At 42.3% G+C, this 19,973-nt stretch overlaps 1 protein-coding gene across 9 annotated transcripts in view; it reads right to left on the bottom strand.

Annotated features, from left to right (window-relative positions):
- sema6a (sema domain, transmembrane domain (TM), and cytoplasmic domain, (semaphorin) 6A) overlaps positions 1-19,973 on the bottom strand; it is a 154,007-nt gene that overhangs the window by 87,911 nt on the left and 46,123 nt on the right. For 3 of the 9 annotated variants that reach the window (XM_043711361.2, XM_043711370.2, XM_043711388.2), the window contains exon 1: positions 7,982-8,190. The exons of 1 other annotated variant lie outside the window; for it this stretch is intronic. The gene's annotated coding sequence lies outside the window, so the exon portion shown is untranslated. Of the gene's footprint in view, positions 1-5,335; positions 5,632-7,981; positions 8,192-8,296; positions 8,429-9,005; positions 9,355-19,973 lie in introns of those variants that run through there. 5 more of the 9 variants (XM_043711335.2, XM_043711319.2, XM_043711310.2 and 2 more) reach the window with 5 other exon arrangements.

Here is a 19,973-nt window from a genome sequence, read left to right as displayed (position 1 = left end):
TCACTGCTTTGCGATATATTTCCAGCAGACCTTATCAACTTGAGTACAAGGTAAGGCAGACTCACATGTTTCATACCTCCTTATATAACTGATATTTGAACGATCTCCATACTTTTCCAACTCATGAAAACCTTTTGTCCAGCCTGGGCAATTGTGTGTGCTTTTTTTAAATAGTTCTCAACAAACCTTCAGATTCCAAATGCTTATGTTAGCTTCATTTAAAATTCAAGTCATAATCAGGCTGCTTACGCAGATTTTTAGATTCCTTGCTGTATACATCTTGATATACACCAATAAAAGCAAGCAGTCAGTGCACATGGTTAGTGAGGAAAACCTTTCTGGAGAAAAATTACAAAAGCAAAAATCAGCTTCAACGAACTAGTGGATAAAGATCTCTCTTCCACCACCCCACAGACACCAGATAACCACTGATCATTAAACCATCATTTGCAAGACAAATTTCCTTGGAAAAAAAGTCTGGCTAGCATTCGACATAGGAAAATATCCAATAAGCATTTGGTGCTTGAGTGTTATTAGTGTGGGTGTTATTTATGTGATCAATTAATAAAAATGTGTATGCTTGACAGAATGCTTTCAAAGGATTAAGAGGCAAAATGATCTTAATGTAAATTTTCTAATGTTTGAATTCTGAGCAAATCCATTTCAGGTTGGTTCCAAATCAAAATTCAGATCAGCATTTAATGTCCAGACCCAGCATGAACTACTGTACTGAAAGGGTGAAGCATCATCACCTCAGAAACCACAGATAAATATGCAGATAGAATTAAATTACAAACTTTGCATTCCTTTTCACTAACTCCTATGACTCAGTAATTGATAGATTTATAGCAGGATAGCAATTCCAGCCCTGAACAACCATAAAACCTCTTAACTCTCTAAATGCCACACCTCAGACTGTGCCAATTGTCTGGATGAATTTACTTTTAACCTGTCAGTATGGAATGGACATAATTCTCTCTGTCTGACCTCTGAAGCCAAGTCTTTGCCAATGATGCAATCAGAATGATTTGACTGCGCAACAAGGATACTTGCTACAATATTACAAGCTAATGCGGAGAGCTAGATTTTCTAATTGCTGTTAACTATTCTATTGTAGAAAGGTTAGTGCTATGGGTGGAAGAACACAGATCAAAAAATCTAGGGTCCAGTGCCTGAGTGAAGTAATCAAACTGTTTATTAAATAGTGTAAGTTGGCAGCAAGCTGGAGCTTTGTTGAATTTGTTGGACTATATGTGAACTTTAAAAAAAAAACACATGCTTCTGTGTCAATGGAAATATGCCCTGAAAGAATCACTACAAATCCTATACACTTCCAATACTGAACCTTCTCAATCTGTCAAAGGTAACTTTTTTTTTCAGTTCCCTGCAAGCTTTGGCCTTACTTAAAACAATATGGGGTCAATTTCAATTTGCTTTTACTAGTGCTAACATGGTTGAGCTGCCAAAGCATCTGTTTCTTTCAGATGACAAATCCTTTCTGACATGCGCAATGACTTCCATTTTAGATTGGAACTGAAGTGTGTAACACATGATGATTCTAAAGGACAACAGCTCCAGAGGTCTGGAAGAATTGGCTTTCATTTTTTTTGTGGAAGCCAGAGGAGGAGTGTGTTTCTTTCAGCCCCTTAAGATTAACCTGGGCTGTTGTCACTCTGCAATACCACTCTGTGATTGCAACCCACACCATATTTATTTGCTGGCTCTTATCACTGCAGTATCAGAGCCCCAATGGGGCTGTAGTTAGTCTTTAGTGATAGCACAAAACTAGGGATAAATTTTCCCATGTGTCTTCATTCGTAGATTTTCCGCTGCTATTCCACTGAGTCAGAGAGATCAGAACTTGCTATGCACTTCATTATCTGATCTCATCAGTATGGTGACTGGCATTTTCGAATTGACAGTCTGCTGGCTGTAGTGAAGGTGTGGGTGTGGGTGGCAGCAACCAAGGTTCCACACGTGATCATCATCCAATGATGTCTGCTGCAAAGACCATGTGTGGCCATTGGGAGAGGGTCTGCTTGGTCTCAGCTGTGATGGGGTTGCCCTTACTGCCACAACACTTGCTGCTTGTAATTGATATCTACAGCCAAACTAAGAAAAGTATTGTAACCATACAAAGGTGAGCCAAAATCACCCAAATAGCCCCCACCACCATGATATGGAAAAAGTAGGTTCGAGCAAGAATGAAAACATTAAAAATCAAACTGGGCCTAATACAGTAAACATTTTCGGGGAATGTCCATTTTGGTAATTGTTAATATTTAAAAGAAATTGTGGAGTAATTTTTATGATTGGAATCAGAATTCATGTCAATCTGTTAACATAGCAAATGTTCATTCACAACACTGGAATGACTTTTATATAGCACATTTCAAAATGAAACATCCCAATGCACCATTAAATTACTTTTCTGCATTGAGTGATTTATGTAGAGTAACAGGACAGCCATTCTATAGCTCATGCGCAATGAATCCTCATTATTCTTGTAATGTAATTGATTTTATTGATTTAAGGAGTTTAGATAGAATCAACATCTGCAACCTTTTATCACACACCCCTTGCTGCCAAGAGTTCCTACAAAATGCAATGCATACATTCAAACATTAGAGGGTAGTGTGTCCACTAGCAGAGTTTAAGCAGTGTTAACTACCCTTTCACCTCTTTTCCTTTACTGTTACAATTCTCAAGGTCTATACTTTTGATTAACAGCTACAAGTGTAATTGACGTCTTTATTGCGAATGACACCAATTGGGAAATTTCCTGTTTCACTAGTAATCTGAAACACATCTTTGATGAGTATTTTTCATAGCAAGCTGTGGGCCTTTTTTTGCTGAAAGCTACGACATACTGCCTTTATAATTAACAAAGGATTTTTCCCAGCTTTTACACCACAGAATTTTGTAAAGTTTGTAATTTTCATTCAGAGCTGCACTGATTAAGCAAGCTTATCATACAGGAAAAAAACTATTTTTAAAAATTCATTGCTGTCCTTACAGATTCTCTTTTTGAACAACCTGCTCAGGTTACGACACACGTTTGGAGCAGGTAGGACTTGAACCCAGGCCTTTTGCCTCATTATCAATGCAATACAACAGCTCGCTTGCTGCCCACATATTCCTTCTCTTTCCCACATTCCAAAAGGGCATTGATTGGATACTTGCTCTATTACAAATCAAGTTTCTCTGTAATCTTTATTCAAATTCAACCCTGACATCAAGAATTGGTTATGGTATTCGACCATGGAAGATTTTACAACTGAACCCTTATCCAGTCCCACTCCATGATCATATACAATGAACTCTTTCACAATTATTTTCTTCCCTGCTCAGAAATTGAAACCAATTGCAGCCACTATGCTAAATCTCCTCAGCCGAGGGCCATTAATTCCGTTTCAATTAGGCAATTGACTTTTACATCTTCAAAGGCTGTACACCTGAATTTATTCAGAAAGCTATATGTGCTTTGCACTGTTTGAAGTGAAATATCATCTCAGCTGTTGCATGTTTTATCTGGTCATGAAAGCTATAACTTGTTAAAAATTAAAGTTTATGCCTCTTTTCTTGAATACTTGATTGTTACTTCCATTTCGTATGGCTGGGACAATGTATTTTTCAGCACGCTTCAAGAAAATCCAAAGCAAGCCTTTGTAATCTAATGTTAGTGGATTGATTTATTTGGCTGGTAATTTTAAAAATGGGGGACAGCACAATAAAAATGCTGCAAAAACGGATCTCAATAACATTGATTATTTGCTGTTTCCTTTGTTAGTGTTGTTGATGACTGCATTTAACTATCCTACTTCTTCGAGTCTACAAGTCTGATTTTATAACTTGTTGGAAAATGGTGATTTTTTTCTCCTGTAATCATATGTGTGATCTGCATTTTTTGCCTACTGTGCTGGATGGGTACATTAGTTAAAGCATTTGCAATAGCAGTTCAAGTGCATAGCATATTCAAAAAATGTGTTTCAAGATTTCTTGCATTGTGACTTTGCAGCATCTCACACACAGATGGGGTGAATTCTTTCATCTTGCCAGTGAATTGGTTCTAGTTCATTATGTGATTAAAATTCTCACTCAGTGGGGATGTTAAAAAGCTTTGCTCTGCTGCTAAGGATTCTGCCTGTTGATGTTTGGTAAATCTGATTTAGCATGCTTGCATTTGATTAAAAGTTATCTGGAGCCAAAAATCCGCATTTAACAAATGAACAAAGTACAGTCACAGAAGCTTTGACTAAATCTCACCTTCCTAGTGTTGCTTGGAAGAGAAGCCAAAAGTTGATTTATTCAAAACAAGATACACAACAAAAAAGGTAAATTAACCACACAGTTGCTCAGTGGTTAGTATTGCTCCCTCAGTGCCAGGGACCTGGGGGTTCAATTCCAGTCTCAGGTGACTGTGTGGAGTTTACACATTCTCCTCCTGTCCACATGAGTTTTCTCTTGGTGCTTCATTTTCCTCCCACAGTCCAAAGATATTCAGGTTAGGTGAACTGATCATTCTAAATTGCCCATACTGTCCATGACTGTGCAGGCTAAGTGATTTAGCCATGGGAAATGCAGGATTGCAGCGGGGGAGGGGGCGGTTGGTCTGGGTGGGATACTGGTCAGACGGTTGCTGTGGATTTGATGGGCTGAATGGCCTGCTTCCACACTTTAATGATCCGACAATGCTGCTTGTCAAATAAACAGGGCTAATAGACGATATGCTCCAATGTAAATAAAGCATCAAAAAAGAAATAAAAACTCTCAAACAAAACATACATTGACATCAGCCATTCATGTTCACACATAGTCGCAAGACTTGACTTCACTTCTCTCGGCTGAAATAGTTTTTGCAGCGTTATGTTTACAGATGGCACTTTACCCAGTCCTGACTCTTGGGATGCGTATAGGCAATCATCTTCAACAAACAAACAAAATTAACAAGGTTTGCAATAAAGAAATACACAATCCATTGAAGATGCTAACGTGGAGTGTGCGGAGACCAAAGCAAGGGACCAAGAAAGTGTGCTGCCACTCAGACTTAAATTTCTTAAGAACTTTGACATGCCCAGGAAACATTTGCATTTTAAAATTCTATTGTTCTGTATTTTGATAAAACGTATGAAATCACAAACAAGCTGGCATTTGCAGACACATTCGCGGCCGAACAATGTTGCTGCAAGGATCACAACAGTACCGAATTACAAGCATGTGCAGAGCAAAATAAAGATGCATTCAACAATTACCAAGCCTACGAACCAGCTCTATGATTCCGAGTGAAGAAAGCGTTCGATAAAAGTAACATCAGCTACGGAGAAGCTCAACTTACTTTTTGATGATACAACAGCAACATTTTGTCTGCCCTGCTACATTCCAAAAGCAGCCCGAGCACTTTCGGTGCAGAATTCAGGAGCACTCGTCAGTCTGGTTTATGTACGCAACCCCGTGTGCATGGCCAGCCTTTGATCTAGTAACGTTTCACTCACATCAGATCACAACATTACAGTTTCTTTCCCCCTCCAAGCGCATCACAGTGAAAGAATTGCAAGGACACATTTTATTACACCACTGCAACCTAATATATTAGAACAATACTGGGGCTTCGTTAACTCATTCCTCTCCGAAGTGACGTGATAGCTCAGAACGGCACAATGCACGAGTCACAGTATCAAAGAGTCCCACCTTGAATCGTCGTCTCGACTGTGATTTGAACTCAGCTGGCCCCAGTGGTGTGCGCCAATTCTTGGTCAGGCCACTAGATGGCGCACTGAACAAAAAGAGGGCAAAGGAGGGAAAACTGGAAGGACCAGCAAGCCCCATCCCTTTGGCATAACATGGGGAGTAGGTAGAACGTTGATTGCACCTCACATGATGACACAATCCTTTTCTGAAAGGGCAGTCACAATTTCTGTGACAAGAACGTAAGAGTGTGGAACTTAGATATAAACACACCCTCGTGTATACAAACACCAACGTCCTCAGACACGTACGGGGCTCTGCTTCACAAAATGAGCCAGCCTGTCACTCAGTCGTGGCCTATGGGAAAGCCACTGAGCAGTTTGATCAAAAAGCTGGGTTAACACTTCTAAGTGCCAGACACATCCATATGGAATATCTGTTTCCGGCATAAGGTTGTAATGAGAAAACATAGCATCTGCTGATGAATAATCATGAAATCATGACTGGCTTTCTGCAAATACTCACTGCTGATTGGAGAGCCCATCATTTTACTCTACATGTGTCACTCGATAAATAAAAATGTTTCTGCTGCCCAAACGCACCAGCAGCAACGAAAATCAGGTCTCTGTACCCAAAGTTCCCACAGGAGCAAGGATAGAAGGAAGGAGGTCGCCTGAAACACGGAAGCTTCTTTAATTTAAAAACAATGAAAAAGGTCCAGATTGCTACCAGAAAGGCTGTGAACATGCGGCCCAACTGTATTTCGAGCCATTCCCAAGACACTAAAACACTATCAGAGGCTTTGAAACTATGGAAACTGAATAAATAACTAGCTTCCATGATTAATAGATGAAGATCCCTAGCCGAGCCATAACTCAAGACTAGAATCCACACGCATACAAAGCCAATTTTAACAGGGCAGATTTTTCCATTCAGTGGTTGAATTTTATTTTTTGTGGTTGGACATTGCTGACCACGAGATCCACTTAACCTTCCCCTCCGCAAAATGATACACAAACATCAGAATATACACCAATTTACGTCAGCTTAATTCTGACACCGGCTCTGTGAATTCAGGCTGTCTCTAGAGACAAGTTCCACTGCAGTCAAGGTCTCCCACCCGCCGCACACTTTAGATTATTTCACCAAAGTGCAGATCAAGTGTTTCTTGAAACAGGTTTCCTTCCCCCACAACAGATAGACAGTACAAGCCAAAAGGAACGTCCCCTCCGCAGCCCCTCCGCCTATTAAATTTGCTCGACACCTGTGATGTTATTCCACACAGCGTTTTGGATGCGCAAGCAGCTGATGGGCACTAACCCCTGGCCTGACCCCATGCTCCAGGCTGCAGATCCACCCCCTGTTCAGAGAAAGACACTGCCGGATTCTTGCCGTGCACAGCAAGTCCCACACATTGCAATAGCAACTGCACAACCAAACTTTCTTTCCCCGTCCCCTCACACAAGGGACCTTCCTCTGTCTCATACTCCAACTGGGCTACTGTCAGTCCGGACCTAAAAAAATAACAGCACGTGGAGAATTTGCAGACTTAAGCTCTCGTTTGGTTTTAATGCTGATCGGAGGAGCCCCTCTCCCCACTTCATGCATGTAATGTAGCGATGCGACTGCCCCGCGTCCACTCCCAGAGCACAGGGCAAGCCAGCAAGCCACACACTGCACAAATCTGGACTCTCAGCAATTCCCACCGTCCAAAACCCCTTTGTAAATACACTCGGGCCGCTAACTAGTGTTACCAAGTCTTGGCAAAGAGGAAAATATATTCGTACGCCCCGGCGTTTAAAAATACTGTGTATTAATCGCTGTTTAAAAGAAACAAAGCGAGGTCGCGAGAATTTTGAAGCCAAGTTTAGCAAATGACAAATAACCAACCATTGGATTTTGTTCTTAAAAATGTGTGGATGGAATGATTTGTGCACCACTGTTAAGTACCAGATAGAAAATTGATTTATTCTGGGAGGAAACAATATTAAGACTGGACTCAGCATTTAACAGGGACCAACATAAATTCAAAAGCGATATTTAACACCAGCAGACAGTTAGCAGCAATTCTCAGGAGCCGACTGTCAGGGGCTGAAGATCAGAATCTGAACAGAGCTACCAGTCCCTGATACACATACACGCGGCTCCCTGTGGCTATGATCACTGGTGAGATGGGAACAATTAGCTGAACAAATCTCATGGTAAGGCACACATAAAATAACAAAGAACCGGTGCTCGCAACATACAGAAATAAAAAGAGGCTTATTTCTCTGGAAGGAACAGAACAGCACTCTACCTTCTGGGTTTGGGGAGTCGAACCAGCGGCACTGCTGTCTCATTAGTAATCCATTTAAGGCTAGCTCTGACCAATGTGATCCACACACACCGTGTCTGTCAGCCTCTGTGAGGGTGCAGATGTCTGGTCTTGACAAGGGGGAAAGAGTAACACGGTTGTTCGCCCCAACCAGCCCGACAGCATGGGGAACTTTTGCTGTTCCAAAACAAAAATAACAAAATCCTCCCCGCCCCTCCCTCCCCAACCCACCCACTCCCCAGGCACAATGCCCCAGAAATCCACTCGGGAAAGCTTCGTCAATTTCGACCCGATTACCAAAGCGGGTGGACTTGGGTCAAGGAGCAGTCTCTCTCTTCTCCGGGCTGTTGGGGAAGGTTATAAGTCTCCAGTTCCTTGTCCAGTGTCCTGTCACAGCAGGCGAACACGGGCTTGGACACACACGCTCCGAATCATCTTAGTTGGAGCTGTGGAGGGCAGGCGGGCTGTCTGCTGAGCGGCTGCCCCACTCCTACCCCCCATCCTTGCCTTCCAACTCCAGCTGTCACTGGCTATCCGATTTGGAAGGAGACGGCACAGAAATCCCGGACTGGATCGCTTCCTGCAGACGGGACTGGGACGTTCGCACTCGGCAGACACTCGCTATTCGCCAGTCGCAACCCAAATCAGGTTCTAGATCATCTCAAACATTTATGGAGGCGTTTTAAGAATTAAGTGTTCACTTCCTACCAAGCGAATAAACAGATTCATTGAAAGTCAATCGACACATTGGAAAACGACTCCCTGCCTGGGCTTACTTTGAGACAATCCGTTTTGAAACAGGTTGGCGGAGATATCACCTATTACTGTGTATAAACACTACGAGGTACGAGCCATTATGTCTCTTCTTAAATAACAAAACAAAACGTTACATTTTGGTCTACTCAAAACAAAGTCTTTTCACTCTCAGGAACAGAAGAAACACTCATTTCTACTCTAAGTTCCACTCTTGCCCTTTTCTCAATTTAATTTGCATATTCTGCGTTACCTGAGCTTTTTCCTTAAATTACATTAAGGACTGATGAAGGAGCAGCGTTCCGAAAGCTTGTAAACCTCTTGGACCCGTAACCTGGTATTGTGTGAATTAAATTAAAACACTTTACTTTGTATCCACTCTTCTGTTTTAAAAAAAACTTCTTTAAGAACTTTAAAAATCTATTTACATGCTGGCAATCCGAAACTAAAACAAAACAGTGAGGGGAGGAAACCAGCAACTGTAAATAGAAATCATGTCACTAACTTGTTTCTGCCTGTGTTTGTCTTAATTGGCAGTTTGGATGCAGACACTTCACCAGGCATCAACAAGCATTTCAATAAGGTTTGAAACTGGAGAAGGGGGTGGGGCAAATTAACAGAGACAATAAATGAGTGAACGACCTCCGATAAGAAAGGACCTGTGAAGTGCTTCATGAAAGAATGTGCAAATCGAGGAAGGTGGAAAGACAATGAAGTTTGGGGGGGGGGGGAAAGCGAAAAAAAAACTTGAATTTAAGACCCGAAGTTGTATTATTTTGTTCAATAAAGCACATTTACAGCGGAAAGAATTATTTCATTTTAACTACACAGCAGTTTTCGACTTCTTCCGCTCTGTGCAAACCGATGATTCTTTAACATTACTGCAGATACCTCACCCGGTTTTCCCATTGTCGCAAACCGCAGGGTAACTGGGCCAAGTCACTGGCTGCAGAACTGTTATTGCTCATAGAGACTATCTCAAAGAATATGATAACACAGTGGTAGTATCCCTACCTGTAAACCAGGAGGCCTGGGTTCCAGTCTCACCAGTTCTAGAAGTACGTGATTACAAATTGATGAGAAAAATAACAGAAAACTGAAATTAAAACAGAAAATATTCAGCAAGCCCAGGAGCATCTGTGGTGCTTCCTGGACTTTGATGGGTCTAACTGGAGTTAGATTCTTGTTGTCAAGCGATATTTAATTTGGGGACTGTTTAAAATTTTAAATAAATCTTCTACATTCCAAACAACGCAATACCGGCTTTCTTGCACTAAAAAAATCCATAAATTTATATTACTTTCAGTGTCTCAGCGGTGACCTTTTTATGCTTTGAGCATGAATGAAACATTCATTCCACGTGTACAATAAATAATACATATTTACATGGAAGATATCATTCAATTATGCACACGTGTGGGTAGCTATATAACCCAGAATGCATACCATGTACATCAGTATTGCTGCCAAAACAAAGCCCCTCCACAAATCAGAACCTCTAGAGCCCTCAGTGTTACTGCTCATGATTTTGTCCATTATAAGGGCGGAATGGTGACTCTGTGGTGAGCACTGCTGCTTCACGGTGCCAGGGATTGAGACTTGCTCAGACATGTATGATACCAGCCTTGAGTGACTGTCTGTGTGGAGTTTGCAAGTTCGCCCTGTGTCTGCCTGGATTTCTATCCACTGTCCAAAGATGTGCAGGTTAGGTAGATTTACCATGGTGAAATATCCCGTAGTGGCCAGGGATGTGCAGTTAGGTGGATTCGCCATAGTAAATGCTGGGTTATTGGGATAGAGTGAGGGTCTGGGTCTGGGTGGCATACTCTTTTCTAGGATCAGAGCACACTCAATTTTTGAATGTCCTCTTTCTGCACTGAGAGGATTCTATGATTCTAAACTGTAGGCAAATTCTCATTCAGCATGAATCAAGGAGGAAAGTGGTTAGTTCTAAATTTCATGCAGGATTGATACACAAGGGAATGGTAATGTGACACAGACAAAAAGAGGGGGAAATGGATGTCTGTGAATGAGTAGATATATCATAGAACATAGAACATTACAGTGCAGTACAGGCCCTTAAAGCCCTCAATGTTGTGCCAACCTGTGAAAACAATCTGAAGCCTATCTATTCTATTTTCATCTATATGTTTATCCAATGACCATTTAAATACTTTTCAAGTTGGCAAGTCTACTACTGTTGCAGGCAGGGCATTCCGTGCCCCTACTGCTCTTTGAGTAAAGAAAATACTTCTGGCATCTGTCCTACATCTATCACCCCTCAATTTAAAGTTATGACCCCTCATGCTAGCCATCATCATCCGACAAAATAGGCCCTCACTGACCAGGAGAAAGTGAGGACTGCAGATGCTGGAGGTTGGAGTCAAAAGTGGGTGCTGGAAAAACACAGCAGGTCAGGCAGCATCCGAGGAGCAGGAGAATCGATGTTTCAGGCATTTCCTGATGAAGGGCTCATGCCCGAAACATTGATTCTCCTGCTCCTCCAATGCTGCTTCACATGCAGTGCTTTTTCAGCACCACACACTTGGCTTTCACTGTCCACCCGATCTAACCCTCTGATTATCTTGTATGTCCCAATTAAGTCATCTCGCAACCTTTTTCTCACTAATGAAAATAGCCTCAAGTCCCCCAGCCTTTCCTCATAAGACCTTACCTCCATACCAGACAACATCCCAATAAATCTCCTCTGAACCCTTTCCAAAGCTTCCACATCCTTCCTATAATGCGGTGACCAGAACTTTATGCAATATTCCAAATGTGGCTGCACCAATGTTTTGTACAGCTGAAACATGACCTCATGGCTTCAAATCTCAATCCCTCTACCAATAAAAGCTAACATACCGTATGCCTTCTTAACAACCCTATCAACCTGGGTGGCAACTTTGAGGGATCGATGTACGTGGATACCGAGTTCTCTTTGTTCATCTACACTACCAAGAATCTTACCATTAGCCCAGTACTCTTTATTTCTGCTGCTTCTTCCAAAGTGGCTCACCTCGCACTTCTCCACATAAAACTCCATTTTCCACCTCTCAGCCCAGCTCTGCAGCTTATCTACGTCTCTCTGTAACCTACAACATCCTTTGGCATAATCAACAACTCCACTGACCATAGTGACATCCGCAAATTTACTTACCCATCCTTCTAGGCCCTCATCCAGGCCATTTATGAAAATGACAAACAGGAGTGGCCCCAAAACAGATCCTTGCGGTATACTGCCAGTAATTGAATTCCAGGATGAACATTTCCCATCAACCACCACCCTCTGATTTCTTTACTGCTTTACCCTCATCTACCTGTTTGGTCACCTTCTCAAAGAACTCAATAAGGTTTGTGAGGCATGATCTATCCTTTACAAACCATGTTGACTATCCCTAATCAACTTGTTCCTTTCTAGATGATTATAAATCCATCTTATCACCTTTTTCAACACTTTGCCCACAACCGAAGTAAGGCTCACAGGTCTATAATTACCAGGGTTGTCTCTATTCCCCTTCTTGAACAAGGGAACAACATTTGCTATCCTCCAGTCTTCTGGCACTATTCCTGTAGACAATGGCGACATAAAGATCAAAGCCAAAGGCTCTGCAATCTCCTCTCTGGCTTCCCAGAGAATCCTAAAATAAATCCCATCCAACCCAAAGGACTTATCCATTTTCACACTTTCCAGAATCCTCCTTGTGAACCTCAATCCCATCTAGTTTAGTAGCCTTTTCCTCAGTATGCTCTTCAATAACATTGTCTTTTTCCAGTGTGACTACTGACAAAAAATATTAATTTAGTGTTTCTACTATCTCCTCTGACTCCACGCACAACTTCCCACTACTGTCCTTGATTGACCCTAATCCTACTCTAGTCATTCTTTTATTCCTGATATACCTTTAGAAAGCTTCAGGGTTTTCCTTCATCCTATCTGCCAACGACTTCTCACGTCCCCTCCTGGCTCTTGTTAGGTCTTTCCTGGCTAACTTGTAACTCTCAAGTTACCTAACTGAGCCTTCACATCTCATCCTAACATAAGCCACCTTCTTCCTCTTGACAAGAAATTCAACTTCTTTAGTAAACCATGGCTCCTTTGCTCAACCACTTCCTCCCTGCCTGACAGGTGCATTCTTATCAAGGACATGCAGTAGCTATTCCTTGAATAAGCTCCACATTTTAATTGTGCCCATCTCCTGCAGTTCCCAACCCCATCCTATGCATCCTAAATCTTGCCTCATCGCATCAGAATTGCCATTCCCCCAGCTATAAGTCTTGCTCTGTGATATATATATCTAAATATCCCTTTCCATCGCTAAAGTAAATGTAACCGAATTATGGTCACTACTACCAAAGTGCTCACCTACCTCCAAACCTGGCCGGGTTCATTACCTAGTACCAAATCTAATGTGGCCTCACCCCTTGTTGGCCTGTCTACATATTTGTCAAGAAACCCTCCTGTACACATTGGACAAAAACTGACCCATCTAAAGTACTCGAACGATAGTATTTCCAGTCAATATTTGGAAAGTTAGTCTCCATAAAAGTACCCTGTTACTCTCACTCCTGTCGAGAATCATCTTTGCTATCCTTTCCTCTACATCTCTGGAACTATTTGCAGGTCTATAGAAAACTCCCAACAGGGTGACCTCTCCTTTCCTGTTTCTAACCTCAGCCCATACTACTTCAGTAGACGAGTCCTCAAACACCCTTATTGCCACCGTAAGACTGGTCATAGAGTCATAGAGATGTACAGCATGGAAACAGACCCTTTGGTCCAAGCCGTCCATGCCAACCCGATATCCCAACCCAATCTAGTCCAACCTGCCAGCGCCTGGCCCATATCCCTCCAAACCCTTCCTATTCATATACCCATCCAAATGCCTCTTAAATGTTGTAATTGTACCACTGGCAGCTCATTCCATACACGTACTACCTTGTGCATGAAAAAGAGAGGTCTCTTTTATATCTTTCCCCTCTCACCCTAAACCTATGCCCGCTAGTTCTGGACTCCTCGACCCCAGGGAAAAGACTTTGTCTATTTATCCTATCCATGCCCCTCATAATTTTGTAAACCTCTATAAGGTCACCCCTCAGCCTCCGACGCTCCAGGGAAAACAGCCCCAGCCTGTTCAGCCTCTCCCTATAGCTCAGATCCTTCAACCCTGGCAACATCCTTGTCAATCTTTTCTGAACCCTTTCAAGTTTTACAACATCTTTCCGATAGGAAGGAGACCAGAATTGCACGTTAATATTCCAACAGTGGCCTAACCAATGACCTGTACAGCCACAACATGACCTCCTGACTCCTGTACTCAATACTCTGATCAATAAAGGAAAGCATACCAAATGCCTTCATCACTATCCTATCTACCTGCGACTCCACTTTCAAGGAGCTATGAACCTGCACTCCAAGGTCTCTTTGTTCAGCAACACTCCCTAGCACCTTAACCATTAAGTGTATAAGTCATGCTAAGATTTGTTTTCCCAAAATGCAGCACCTCGCATTTATCTGAATTAAACTCCATCTGCCACTTCTCAGCCCATTGGCCCGTTTGGTCCAGATCCTGTTGTAATCTGAAGTAACCCTCTTTACTGTCCACTACACCTCCAATTTTGGTGTCATCTGCAAACTTACTAACTGTACCTCTTATGCTTGCATCCAAATCATTTATGTAAATGACAAAAAGTAGAGGGCCCAGCACCGATCCTTTTGGCACTCCTCTGGTGACAGGCCTCCAGTCTGAAAAACAACCCTCCACCACCAACCTCTGTCTTCTACCTTTGAGCCAGTTCTGTATCCAAATGGCTAGTTCCACCTGTATTCCATGAGATCTAACCTTGCTAATCATGGGGAGCCTTGTTGAACACCTTACTGAGGTCCATATACATCACATCTACTGCTCTGCCCTCATCAATCTTCTTTGTTACTTCTTCAAAAAACTCAATCAAGTTTGTAAGTCATGATTTTCCATGGACAAAGCCATATTGACTATTCCAAATCAGTCCTTGCCTTTCCAAATACATATAGATCACATCTACTGCTCTGCCCTCATCAATCTTCTTTGTTACTTCTTCAAAAAACTCAATCAAGTTTGTAAGTCATGATTTTCCATGGACAAAGCCATGTTGACTATTCCAAATCAGTCCTTGCCTTTCCAAATCCTGTCCCTCAGGATTCCCTCCAACAACTTGCCCACCACTGAGGTCAGGCTCACCGGTTTATGGTTCCCTGGCTTGTCTTTACCACCCTTCTTAAACAGTGGCACCACGTTTGCCAACCTCCAGCCTTCTGGCACCTCACCTGTGACTATCGATGATACAAATATCTCAGCAAGAGGCCCAGCAATCACTTCTCTAGCTTCCCACAGAGTTCTAGGGTATACCTGATCAGGTCCTGGGGATTTATCTACCTTTAACCATTTCAAGACATTCAGCACTTCCTCCTCTGTAATCTGGGCATTTTGCAAGATGTCACCATCTATTTCCCTACAGTCTACATCTTCCATATCCTTTTCCACAATAAATACTGATGCAAAATATTCATTTAGTATCTCTCCCATTTTCTGTGGCTCCACACAAAGGCCGTGTTGCTGATCTTTGAGGGGCCCTATTCTCTGCCTAGTTACCCTTTTGTCCTTAATATATTTGTAAAACCCCTTTGGATTCTCCTTAATTCTATTTGCCAAAGCCTATGACCAACAGTGCCAGACACCCCCCTCTTTCACCATCTTCTCTGTTCTTACTGAAACATCTAAATCTTGGAACCTGCAACAACCATTCCTGTCCCTGCTCTATCCATGTCTCTGAAATGGCCACAACATCAAAGTCCCTGGTACTAACACATGCTGCATGTTCATCCACCTTTTTACAGATGCTCCTGGCGTTGAAGTAGACACACTTCAAACCACCTTCCTGCTTGCCTGTACACTCTTGCAACCTTGAAACCTTATTTCTCACCTCACTACTTCTCAATCTCCTGGAAACCGAAACTACAATTTAGGTTCCCACCCCCTTGCTGAATTACTTTAATATTGATGGTAAAAAGTTCAGAGAAGAAGTAGAACTTTCAGTACTGCAGTGAAATGCTAGTGTAGATTACTTAACCAAGTCAAAATGGAGTGTGGCTTGAACATTAACTTCTGATCCAGGCAACACAATGTTATAAGAGGAGACAGAACAAGTTGGTAATCTGGACAAGATGGTTAGGCAAAAGTGAGGACTGCAGATGCTGGAAACCAGAGTTTAGATCAGAATGGTGCTGAAAGAGCACAGCAGGTCAGGCAGCATCCGAGGAGCAGGACAATCGATGTTTTGGGCAAAAGCCCTTCATCAGGAATCAGCTCTGATGAAGGACTTTTGCCTGAAACATCAATTTTCATGCTCCTCAGATGCTGCCTGACCTGCTGTACTTTTCCAGCACCACTCTGATCTAAACTCTGGACGAGATGGTTGGCTACTTTGAGTTTTGTCCACGGGTCACTGGACTCAAAAAATAAACTCTGTTTGCTCTCTCCAAGATGCTGTTTGAGTTTCTGGGACCTGGTGAATTTCTCCAGCAATTTCCGGTTTTGATTCAAATCTCCAGCATCTGTCCTTTGTTTTATTTTGGATATTTATCATTGACAATCTCAGTTGATTAGAGGAGGATGTCTCAGGCTCACAGTTCCTGCTGTTCATCTTCGCCTGACTGAACAGGTTCATTTTAGAGCCACAGGTCTTTGGACACACAGGGCAAATTGGGCTAATTGGATTTATTTTGCTTCATCATTGAGATGCTGGGGCAGAAAGCATGATGCACTTGATAATACAGTTGTTGCTTCTCAGAGACACCTTTCTCCCAACACAGACAATAACCTTTATGCAGAATGGCTGTGTGCAGAATTTTGACATGGGACTTCCTGGTTGACAGCCAGAGTCACAGAGTCAAAGAGATGAGCAGCACAGAAACAGATCCTTCAGTCCAACTCGTCCATGCTGATCAGATATCCCAACCCAATTTAGTCCCACCTGCCAGCACCTGGCCCATATCCCTCCAAATCCTTCCTATTCATATACCCATCCAGATGCCTTTTAAATGTTGCAATTGAACTACTCTCAATCACTTCCTATGGCAGCTCATTCCTTACACGTACCACCCTCTGATTGAAAACTTTGCCCCTTTGGTCATTTTATATATCTTTCTCCTCTAGTCCTATGCCCTCGAGTCCTAGACTCCCCCACACCAGGGAAAAATATCTCTCTCTATTTGTCTTATCCATGCTCCTCATGATTTTATAAACCTCCATAAGGTCACCCCTCAGCCTCCGACGCTCCAGGGAAAACAGCCCCAGCCTGTTCAATCTCTCCCTATAGCTCAAATCTTCCGACCATGGCCACATTCTTGTAAATCTTTTCTGAACCCTTTCAAGTTTAACAACATCCTTCTAATTGGAAGTAGACCAGAATTTCATGCAATATTCCAAAACCAATGTCCTGTACATCTGCAGCATGACCTCCTAACTCCTGTACCTATAAAGGAAAGCATACCAAATGCCTTCTTCATTATCTTATCTTTCTGCAACACCACAGAAGCTATGAACCTGCACTCCAAGGTCTCTTTGTTCAGCAACACTCCCTAGGATCTTACCATTAAGTGTATAAGTCTTGCTAAGATTTGCTTTCTCTAAATGCAGCACCTCACATTTATCTAAATTAAACTCCATCTGCCTCTCCTCAACCCACTGGCCCATCTGATCAAGATCAAGTTGTATTCTGAGGTTACCTTTTTCATTGTCCATTACACCTCCAATTTTGTCATCATCTGCAAACTTACTTACTATATCTTTTCAGCTCACATCCAAATCCTTTATATAAATGATGAAAAGTAGTGGACCTAGCACTGATCCTTGTAGCACACCAGTGGTCACAGGCCTCCAGTCTGAAAGGCAACCCTCCACCATCACCTTCTACTTTCTATCCAGTTCTGTATCCAAATGGCTCATTCTTCCTGCAGTCCATGACATCTAACAATGGGGCAGGTTGTTGAATGCTTTACTGAATTCCAAATAGATCACGTCTACCGCTCTGCCCTCATCAATCCTCTTTGTTACTTCTTCAAAAAACTCAATCAAGTTTGTGAGACATGATTCCCCACGCACAAAGCCATGTTGACTATCCCAAATCAGTCCTTGCCTTTCCAAATACAGTACATGAACAGCCTGTCCCTCAGGATTCCCTCCAACAACTTGCTCACCACTGACGTCAGGCTCACTGGTCTATGGTTCCCTGGCTTGTCCTTACCACCTTTCTTAAACAGTGGCACCACATTAGACAACCTCCAATCTTCCAGCACCTCACCTGTGACTATCAATGATACAAATATCTCAGCAAGAGGCCCAGCAATCACTTCTCTAGCTTTCCACAGAGTTCTTGGGTACACCTGATCAGGTCCTGGGGATTTATCCACTTTTATGAGTTTCAAGACATCCAGCACTTCCTCCTCTGTAATCTGGACATTTTTCAAGACGTCACTATCTATTTCCCTACATTCTATATCTTCCATATTCTTTTCCTCAGTTAAACACTGATGCAAAATACTCATTTAGCATCGACCCCAGCTCCCGTGGCTCCACATAAAGGCCGCCTTGCTGATCTTTGAGGGGACCTATTCTCTCTCTAGTTACCCTTTTGTCTTTAATGTATTTGTAAAAACGCTTTGGATTCTCCTTAACTCTGTTTGCCAAATATCTCATGTCCCCTTTTTGTCCTCCTGATTTCCCTCTTAAGGAAACTCCTACTGCCTCGCTACTCTTCTAAGGATTCACTTAATATATCCTGTCTATACCTGACATATGCTTCCTTCTTTCTCTTAACCAAACCCTCAATTTCTTTACTGAAAATGTGTTGCTGGAAAAGCGCAGCAGGTCAGGCAGCATCCGAGGAACAAGAGAATCGACGTTTCGGGCATGAGCCCTTCTTCTTGATTCCTGAAGAAGGGCTCATGCCTGAAACGTCGATTCTCCTGCTCCTTGGATGCTGCCTGACCTGCTGCGCTTTTCCAGCGACACATTTTTCAGCTCTGATCTCCACAATCTTCAGTCCTCACTTTCTCCTCCTCAATTTCTTTAGTCATCCAGCATTCCCAACACCTGCCAGCCTTTCCTTTCACCCTAACAGGTATATACTTTCTCTGGATTCTCGTTATCTCATTTCTGAAGGCTTCCCACTTTCTAGCCGTCCCTTTACCTGCGAACATCTGCCCCTAATCACGTTTTGAAAGTTCTTGCCTAATACCATCAAAATTAGCCTTTCACTAATTTAGAACTTCAACTTTTAGATCTGGTCGATCCTTTTCCACCACTATGTTAAAACTAATAGAATTATGGTCACTGGCCCCAAACTGCTCCCTCACTGACATCTCAGTCACCTGCTCTGTCTTATTTCCCAAGAGTAGGTCAAGTTTTGCACCTTCTCTGGTGGGTACATCCACATACTGAATCAGAAAATTTTCTTGTACACATTTAACAAATTCCTCTCCGTTTAAACCCTTAACACTGTGGCAGTCCCAGTCTATGTTTGCAAAGTTAAAATCCTTGACCATAATCATCCTATTATTCTTACGGATAGCTGAGATTGCCTTACAAATTTGTTTCTCAATTTTCTTTTGACTATTAGAGAGTTTATAATATAATCTCAATAAGGTGATCATTCCTTTCTTATTTCTCAGTTCCACCCAAATAACTTGTTTGGACGTATTTCTGGGAATATCCTCCCTCAGTACAGCTGTAATACTATCCCTTATCAAAAGCTCCACTTCCCTTTCCCTCTTGCCCCCCTGTCTACCTTTCCTTTAGCATTTGTATCCTGGAACCAAACAGTTTGCAGTCAGTGGAATCCTCAAGGGTCTATCATTATTATCAGTTCAAACGTTGACCAGCAGGTAATGGGTGAGCATATTTACCTTGTTAATTTACATTGTTCCAAAACAGTAATTGCTGCTCCTGGTATTCGAGGAAATCACCTCTAACATCTAAAATATCTCAAAAAAGGAACAGCCTGTTACAGTCAGAATTTTTTTCCTATCCTCCATCTTGGATTACCCAGAAGCCATTGCCAATTCTCCATCACCATAGGGCTTGGCACATGGGACCTGTTAGTAGCCTGTGCATTGTTTTTTTAACAGGAGGACTCTGTCAACTGCTGATCAGATTTCAGTGACGTGTTGAACCACAACAAACAG

This window comes from Chiloscyllium plagiosum, unplaced genomic scaffold (assembly GCF_037043375.1).
Source record: "Chiloscyllium plagiosum isolate Xiang-an unplaced genomic scaffold, Cpla_swu_hap1 HiC_scaffold_2, whole genome shotgun sequence".
Classification (NCBI taxonomy): domain Eukaryota; kingdom Metazoa; phylum Chordata; class Chondrichthyes; order Orectolobiformes; family Hemiscylliidae; genus Chiloscyllium; species Chiloscyllium plagiosum.
The sequence above is the reverse complement of the archived record's forward strand: the minus strand, read 5'-3'. Positions and strand labels throughout refer to the sequence as shown.